The 9,499-nt window shown below is 35.2% G+C and overlaps 1 long non-coding RNA gene across 1 annotated transcript; it reads left to right on the top strand.

The window, feature by feature from the left end:
- The first annotated feature begins 1,651 nt into the window (after nt 1–1,651).
- Nucleotides 1,652–2,059, top strand: LOC113562362. Its single transcript, XR_003406881.1, has 2 exons — nt 1,652–1,744; nt 1,865–2,059. It is a non-coding gene; the product is annotated as an uncharacterized LOC113562362 (long non-coding RNA).
- Nucleotides 2,060–9,499: the final 7,440 nt, after the last annotated feature.

Consider the following 9,499-nt stretch of genomic DNA (forward strand, 5'->3'; position numbering starts at 1 on the left):
GACTGGACAACATACTAAGTAAATGCATTGTAGTGCAATGATTATATTTCAAGGTCATAAGTTTAATTTTGAACAATTTTCTTTTTTTCAGAAGATACGATCGACACGCTCTTGTGGAACTGACTGTATGTTTGCGGAGATGCACGGACGCGTTTATATTTAAATTTTCCGCCGGATGTGGTGCAACGGTTATTTTTGAATTTTCCCATCATGTTTCCGAATTCCCACGAGGTTATCGTAGCGAGTGATGCGTATATAAGATGGGGAGCGCGACCGTTCGGGCAAACGCGACGATGTTCATGTTGCTGCCGGACGGTAGAGCGATTCTCGGTTTGACGAGTGAGCAGTTGCAGTACGTTCCGAAGATCGTTCTCCTGCAACGATACGGCGACTACGTGGAACGGTTGTGGCCAGTGATGGGCGATATTGATCGATAACTGTATATATCGATATTTTTCTCTCGATATATCGCTATTTTTTATCGATATTTTAAAAACTAATAATTATAGGTATTGATACTTTATGTCAAAATATCGATAATTTTTACAAAAAAACTGCTTGGGCTGGAAAGAGTAAGAAAAAGTATATGAGAAACTCGAAAGACAGAACAACGCTATGTCATACGTCGAGTAAATTCGGAGAAACTGCTTCGGTAGCTGCTCTGTTACCATCATATACTATATAATATACAGGGTGTCCGGTAACTCACGACTCAACGCTCGTGAGTGGATAAAGAGGACTGAACTGACAAGGAAAGGTACGGAAATGTCCCCCTCCGATTTTGATGAGCTTGAATATGTTGTTTTCCAGCTCAAAATAAGGGACACGTATTTTTTTATACGTGCCCTAACTCACTTTTAGGGGGTTAAACACCCCTTTGAAAAAGTCGGTGTTTATCTTTCGAGGCGAATATCTTGGAAACTATTAAAGATAGAAAAATTGTTTTCGAATAAAAAATGAATGGCTTTGAGAGTACTTTAAAAGAGAATAAGGAAAAAAATTTTTTAGTGTTTTATTTTTCAAAATACCCCCATCACTCATCACTTTTTTCAGAATTGTGAAATTTTTTTATCACCAATAGAAAGCTTATTTTTTTACGAATTCAACCATATATAATAAAGTTGCGTTCCGAGAAATCATTTTCGAGAATTAATTACAAACGCCTCCGTATATACGCTATTTGTGCCCGTCCATGTGACCGATTTCTTTACGCAACACATTTTGTCCGCATCTTCTCTTAATAACAGATAACTACATCATAACTGGTAAAACATATTTTGTAACGAACAAAAGAGAACTTTAATATGTCAAAAGTCAAGTTGAATGCGTCGTGTAACAGATTACTATGCGGCGAGACAAACTAATTTTAGATGCTTCCTTCATTAATAACAATAGACGGATAGATGTATACATTACATGTTGCACTTATTTCTTACTTATTGTTTTAGGTAGAAATGATATTAATATCTTAAGACATCATAGATCGCAGCTATTTCTATAACTTTAATTTAAAATCTGCGGAAAAGATGATATAGGTGGAAAAATTGAATTGTAATAGAACAATACAAGAACGTTGTAAGTGATATGAAATAGATAATGTAGACATATATATATATATATGTATATATATATCATTTGAGCAGTAGTATAAAATGCCGTCACTTTGCTAGCGTCACTCTAGTACGTTACACTGTCTTATCGTGTACTATTATCAGTGTGAATTATTAATAGCTACGAGTAGTAGGTACGTATTGATATTTTGAAAATGTCTACTAATCTTTATATGTTTTTTTTACAATTTTACAATTTTATTATTTTTTGTCAAATATAATATAAATTTATATTAGTCATGTTTTTCTTACAGTATAGCAAAGATATTTCTTGGTACTTCGGATCTTTTGTAGAAAATATGTAGAAAATACGCACACGTTTATGTATTACATTATTCAACTTCTTTATTGAAACAGACCTCCCTTGAAAAACAAAGATTTTAAAAAAGGTGCACAATACTATGTATGCTTGTTATTAAAATGAGAATAAAATAAAATATTTATTTAAATGCCGTATTATAATGTAAATACAATAAAATGTGTTACTATTCTTTAAGCACGATTATTAATTATGTTTTAAACATGTATGCATGTATGTACGTAATTTATTATGTATAATTTTTAAAGCAAAATGCAATTCAATCCGAGAAACGTCATAATACTGCTGTTTAGTGCTGCTACTTTTAATTTGCCACAAACTCCTGTTACAAATGAGGAAATGGAAGTAAAAGAGAAAATAGAAAACATGCTGCAAAAAATGTACGAGGATAAATACGAAATTGAAGAAGAAGATTCTCTTGATTTTGAAAATTCATTTGATATACCTGAAACAGAACCAATAGCAGAGGAAGAAGAAAATGAAAACGAAATAACATATGTAAAGGAAATGATATGTGTAAATGATGATATTCCAATTGAATATAAAAGAAATGCTGTTGAGTTTTGGAAACCTGTTAATTCAATTAAGACAAAACCTCTCGAGTCTGTGAAACATAGATTTCGGAAAGTTACATCCTTACGCCAATTACGAAGATGGCAAGAACAAGTGAATAGAGGTGGAACTAGATTGCAGAAGCTGAAAGAAATTGCATCATATACATTAGAGAAATTCAAAGAAGGTCTTGAGAAAGGAGTAATTATTCACGACACTGATATTACTCGATAAGCCCTGAAAGCGCAACAGGAAATAAATGCACCAGGATTTACAGCATCAATTGGATGGGTAAAAAGATTTAAGCTAGCACATAATATTGTTTCCCGAAAAATTACAAAATTTGTTACAAAAAAGACTTTGCAATCAAAAGAAAATCTGATAACCGAAAGCAATAGGTTTATTGACAATGTTAAAGATTATATTACGCGCTATGGACTTGAAAATGTTTATAATTCAGATCAAAGCAGATTTCAATTAGAATTTCACTCTGGTCGTTCTTTAGCAATCCAAGGTACAAAAAAGGTTGAGTGCACGGCACAGTCGATATCGGCAACTACACATAGTTACACTATACAACCGACAATTTCAGCTGATGGTAGATTATTATCGCCTCTTTTTATTGTTTTAAAAGAACGCACTGAATCATTCGGTCCGAGAGTACAAGAAGTAATGTTTAGAGAAAACAATATTTATGTTATGGCTTCTCAATCTGGAAAATTAACATCACATCATTTTGAGATTTGGTTAAGAGAAGTTTATTTTCCAAATATTGGTTCTAAATCGGTTTTGTTACTGGATTCTTGGAGTGGACATTGTCCAAATGTAATTGCAAGAAATAAACCAGAATCTGCTGAAGATGCATTTTTTCTAACTATACCAGCAGGGACAACGGGTCGAATACAACCATTAGATGTGTATGGTTTTCGCTTGTGGAAAAATTTTATAAAACATTTTTTGGATATTGTCATACTTCTAGATTTAGAAATTAACCTTCATTCGCGAGATGCCATTTTAAAATTACAATCATTAACACATTTTCAATTTTCATCACCAAGATTTAGAAATGTATTTAAATATGCATGGTATAAAAGCGGGGTAAACCTGAAGAAAAGGGGAGCAGTCTCCGATGACCTTGACCTTGACATGTATTATAGAGAACACATTCCTGAGTGACCTTCAAAAGGTTTTAGCCGTCGCTCGTTGTTTATTAAAAAGTTACTAACAAAAAAGTTTAATGATTTCGCACGAATTTTCAACTGTCCACGCAAAGCAAGAATATGATATTGACATATATTACAAAGGTCACCTTCCCGAATAACCCGCACTAGGTTTCATCCGTCGCTCGTTGTTTGTTAAAAAGTTATTAACAAAAGAAGTTTCGAAAATGTAGTTATTTTGAATATTCAAAGACAAACGACGAATATGTATATAAACGAAGGAAGGAAAGTCATTTAAAGCAGTGAATCGTTAATATTTAGAATAGTTTGTTTTACTATAAGTATTTACAAAGTATTCTCTGCTTTAACCTAAAGTTTGGTAATTATTTACAATAAGGCCGTTTCCGAATTTCGATTTTTTTTGGCTTTTTAATAAAAATCTTCGTTGTGACTCTAACATTAATAATCAATCGGGGGAGCCCGCAAAATATACACCCTTCATATTGTTTTACAATAACTATTTTTTTCCAACATAGTTTTCCGGATCTTCGGCAAGATTATAATTTTCGTGGTCCCAAAGTTTGACAGTGGATTCTTATAGGATTTTGGATGGGAAAAAAGAACCTGAAAGTTTTAAATCGATATCTCTATTGGTTTTCGAGATATCGATTTTTCGTGTAATTATATATATTAGGAGAAGCAGCTCCGATCATGTTCACTTTAACATATGTTATAAAGGACCCTAAGTAACGTACAGAAGGTTTTACTCGTCTGTCATTGTTTATTAAAAAAGTTATTAACAAAAGAAGTTTAATAATTTTACACAAATTTTCCACACAAATGGAGATCCACGCGAGAGGGTGAGAATCTCAAGGAGCCCCGGACACATACGCATCGTTTTCAGCCCGCTTCGCGGGAGGGCGGGGGGCAGGGGCTTCGCCTCTCCCCCCGCCGGGTTCCGTCCCGTGTACTAGGTGATCAAAATAGGTCTGTTCTTTTTAGCTGCACTGCTGAACTAGTGCAGTTAGAGTGAAAGAAAGTATATTCGTCTCATTCTAACTAACTGCACTAGTTCAGTAGTGCAGTTAAAAAGAACAGATCTATTGTGATCACGTAGTACATGGGGCGGAACCCGGCGGGGGGGAGGGGCGAAACCCCTGCCTCCCGCCCTCCCGCGAAGCGGGCTGAAAACGATGCGTCTCTGTCCGGGGCTCCAGAGTTGGAAAATATAACCTAACCCAACCCAACCCCGTTTTTGATTCCCGCTTTTGAACCCCGCGAAAACGATGAGGAGGAGACTCTCCTTCAGTATTACCTATTTCGAAACTTCTTTTGTTAATAACTTTTTAATAAACAACGAGCGCCGGCTAAAATCTTTTGAAGGTCACTCGGGAGGGTCACCGTTATAACATATGTCAAGGTCAAGGTCATCGGAGACTGCTCCCCTTTTCTTCAGGTTTGCCTAAAAGCGGTTATATAGAACATAGACCAGTGGAATTTGAAACGCCAGTTAACTTTTGTTTAAAAAAAAATTTTTAACCGACATGCGATGTTTGCGGCGGCATTGCTATAATTACTTGCGCATGGTGTAAGAAATCTCTTTGTATACAACATTTCTTTCATGACAATCATCTTTGTTATAATTTTGACCCATAAATATTTACATTATTCCAAATTGTATTAACAATTTGTTTTATTTGTAATTTTGTTTCAATATTGTTACACAATACATTATATTACATATTATAACAAAATTGTTTATTTTCATCAATAAAAACATTGAAAAAATATATATAATTTAATAAACAAATATATAATATAATATATATGTGTTTATTTCTATTTTTCCCTTATACTATTCCTCGACCAAACTAGAAGATAGGTGCAGACTTCGATTACCAGGGATCCCATAGCACATGCCTGTACTTCCTCGTCATTACCGTACTCCTTTTACAATTAGTTGCAAACTAAAATTGTAAGTTAAAATTGTAAAAAAATTATTATATTTTGATACATATTACTTTTTTATTTTATTATTTAAATTATATAAGTATTTAAAGTTTAGTTACCTTTCTTGAAAAAAATCTTAATTTTCATTTACGTATTATTCATCCTGTCTCATCGATGACTTTCATCTCTACTATCTCTATTACGTATAAATTCTACACGATTTCTTACCTGTCCAATATCTCTGCTATAATGCTGCTCTTGCCCATTAATAGCAAAAGGTCGTACAAAACATACTGCGATAATAGTACATGATAAGACAATGTAACGTACTAGAGTGACGCTGGCAAAGTGGCGGCATTTTATACTACTGCTCAAATGATATATATATACATATATATATATATATGTCTACATTATCTATTTCATATCACTTACAACGTTCTTGTATTGTTCTATTACAATTCAATTTTTCCACCTATATCATCTTTTCCGCAGATTTTAAATTAAAGTTATAGAAATAGCTGCGATCTATGATGTCTTAAGATATTAATATCATTTCTACCTAAAACAATAAGTAAGAAATAAGTGCAACATGTAATGTATACATCTATCCGTCTATTGTTATTAATGAAGGAAGCATCTAAAATTAGTTTGTCTCGCCGCATAGTAATCTGTTACACGACACATTCAACTTGACTTTTGACATATTAAAGTTCTCTTTTGTTCGTTACAAAATATGTTTTACCAGTTATGATGTAGTTATCTGTTATTAAGAGAAGATGCGGACAAAATGTGTTGCGTAAAGAAATCGGTCACATGGACGGGCACAAATAGCGTATATACGGAGGCGTTTGTAATTAATTCTCGAAAATGATTTCTCGGAACGCAACTTTATTATATATGGTTGAATTCGTAAAAAAATAAGCTTTCTATTGGTGATAAAAAAATTTCACAATTCTGAAAAAAGTGATGAGTGGTGGGGGTATTTTGAAAAATAAAACACTAAAAAATTTTTTCCTTATTCTCTTTTAAAGTACTCTCAAAGCCATTCATTTTTTATTCGAAAACAATTTTTCTATCTTTAATAGTTTCCAAGATATTCGCCTCGAAAGATAAACACCGACTTTTTCAAAGGGGTGTTTAACCCCCTAAAAGTGAGTTAGGGCACGTATAAAAAAATACGTGTCCCTTATTTTGAGCCGGAAAACAACATATTCAAAGCTCATCAAAATCGGAGGGGGACATTTCCGTACCTTTCCTTGTGAGTGGAAGTCCTATACCATTTTGCAATTTTCACAACAGTTAAGGAGTTATTAATTATTAGTAATCGCTATATTAGTCCGGCCTACCGCCGAAGGCAAGTGCGCGGCGAGATGCGACCGTCTAGCGATCAAAGTTGCTATAGGCGCAAAAATTGCAAAATGGTATAGGATTTTTCCACTTAGTTCAGTCCGCTTTATCCACTCACGAGCGTTGAGTCGTGAGTTACCGGACACCCTGTATACAGGGTGTCCCATTTTAAAGTTTCCCCTAAAATATTTCAGAAACAGCGTTAAATCGAAAAATGTTTCAAACAAAAGTTTTGTGACATCGAGGGGGACATAAGACGATACTATTGGTTTGACCTTGGGTAGCGTTGTCAAGGTCATATGGAGTTCAACTTTGTTTTTTTAAACGGAACCCTATACTTTTTGTTGCAGATTCTGATTCTTTGTCGAAAAGTAAGTAACTTTTGTCCGAAACATTGTTTTTAAAAACGCCCTCCTTCCCCGAAAACTCAGGTTCAACCTTTAGCGGACTAATGATAATACTCGCTTTATAACAGACACTGAAGTTTTTTTTAGTATTTTACTGTTTACCATCAGCATGTGCATGTGTGCGTATGCGTGTGTTTTACATCCAGTCAACTAAGGCAAGATCGATCACAGATCCAGCCAGTTAAGACAAGATCGATCACAGATCCGGCCAGTTAAGGCAAGATCGATTACAGATCCGGCCAGTTAAGGCAAGATCGATCACTGATCCAGCCAGTTAAGGCAAGATCGTGCTCTGATCCAACCAGTTAGGACGGTACTATTGGTTTGACCTTGGGTGGCGTTGTCAAGGTCAGGGCAAGATCACTTCGAATTTTTTAAATGGAACCCCCAATTTTTCATTGCATATTCTCATAGCTTACCTCGAGAGCTTTTCAAAACAGTATAATGCAGTATTTTTGCATTAAGTACTTTTCGAGTTATAAGGCTTGAAAGTTACAATACCCATTACTCAAGTTGTACCACGCGAATCACTTTCCTTGGGATCAATTTCTAAGGTCATGTGAATATTCTCAATGGTGAAATTAACTTTGACTGTAGAATAGGAAAGAACGACAAATTTTCAAACTCCATGTTGTTGGTTATATAATGTCAAGGTCAAACAGTAGATAGTTCCGAATTATTATTTCAAAGCCAAGAGTGGAACATTCAGAAATGGTCTTTGCTTTAATCGGCTCGAGAGTTTGAGGATTATTGCACTATTACTTTCCCATCTCAATAATAAACACTATTGGTTATTCTTATTTACTGCAGGATTCGATACATCTCATTGAAAGTTGACTTATCGATTGACAGCTGGTGTCTTTCTCAACTTGTATGAGTCCTTGAGCAATTAGCATAAAGGTTTCTGTTCTCGACACTTCCTCTTTAACTTGTCATGTCATTCGTGAATGATTTTCAAATTTTTTTTGTTTTTAAAATTCCATTGTTATCCAAGCAAAAACAATGCCCGATTACACGTCGAACGAGTTGACCGATATTCTTCTCATCCTAGGAGAATGTCGACGTAATTACAAAAGAGCAGCAGCATTGTACCGAAGAAGATTTTCTCTACGACAACATCCTGCAATATGTAAAATTGAAATAAGGATTCGGAGAGGGAATCTCTGTCGACGAAGAAGATGTTACAACGTAGATGATTACGCGCTGAATGCTCGTTTCCTCGTAACTCTGGCGATGGTTCATTTGAACCCTCATGTATCATTACGTGAAATTGAGCGTACAGTGGGGATTCCAAGATCGACTGCTTCTAGATACTTGAAGGCTGCAAAGTACCACCCTTATCATATTACACTAAATCAAGCTTTGACTGAGAATGATAATCGAGAACGGCTATTATTTTGTCGCTGGGCAACACAGCAATTTCTGCACGATGGCGTTTTTTAAAGTACGTTTTGTTCAGCGATGAAGCTATTTTTCGTAGTCATTGAACGTTGAATCGTCATAATTGTCACTATTGGGCTCCAGTTAATCCTCGTTGGATGCAACAAATAGACAATCAGCATCGATGGAGTCTCACTGTCTGGTGCGGAATCGTCAATGGCTATGTAATTGGTCCCTACTTTTTTGATGGTATGGTTAATGCTCAGAATTATTTACAATTTCTAAGAGATATTCTTCCAATACTTCTTGCAGATATTGACCTTAATACACGGAGAAGAATGTGGTTCCAACATGATGGTGCAGGTCCTCACTATGCCAATATCGTCAGAGAGTATCTGAACGAGACCTTCCGTGATGTATGAATTGGAAAGGGTAGTCGAGTAAGGTAGCCAGCAAGATCACCAGATTTAACTTCTCCAGATTTTTATTTATGGGGTTACCTGAAAGATGTAGTCTATCGGGAGAGACTAACGACAAGAGAAAACATGATGGAGAGGATCCGAGCAGCGTGTAACATTATTCCACGTGATGTTCTCTTACGTACTGTTACAAACTTCGAGAGACGGATTCAATATTGTCAACAAGTCAACGGAGCTACGTTTCAACATCTCATCAGATGAGCAGAGAGACGCCCTACAAAACTAATTTACGACTACCTTACTTGGCCTTAATTGACTACATAACGGCATGATCTTGCCTTAACTGGCTGGA

The sequence above is a fragment of the Ooceraea biroi genome, chromosome 8 (assembly GCF_003672135.1).
Source record: "Ooceraea biroi isolate clonal line C1 chromosome 8, Obir_v5.4, whole genome shotgun sequence".
Taxonomy (NCBI): domain Eukaryota; kingdom Metazoa; phylum Arthropoda; class Insecta; order Hymenoptera; family Formicidae; genus Ooceraea; species Ooceraea biroi.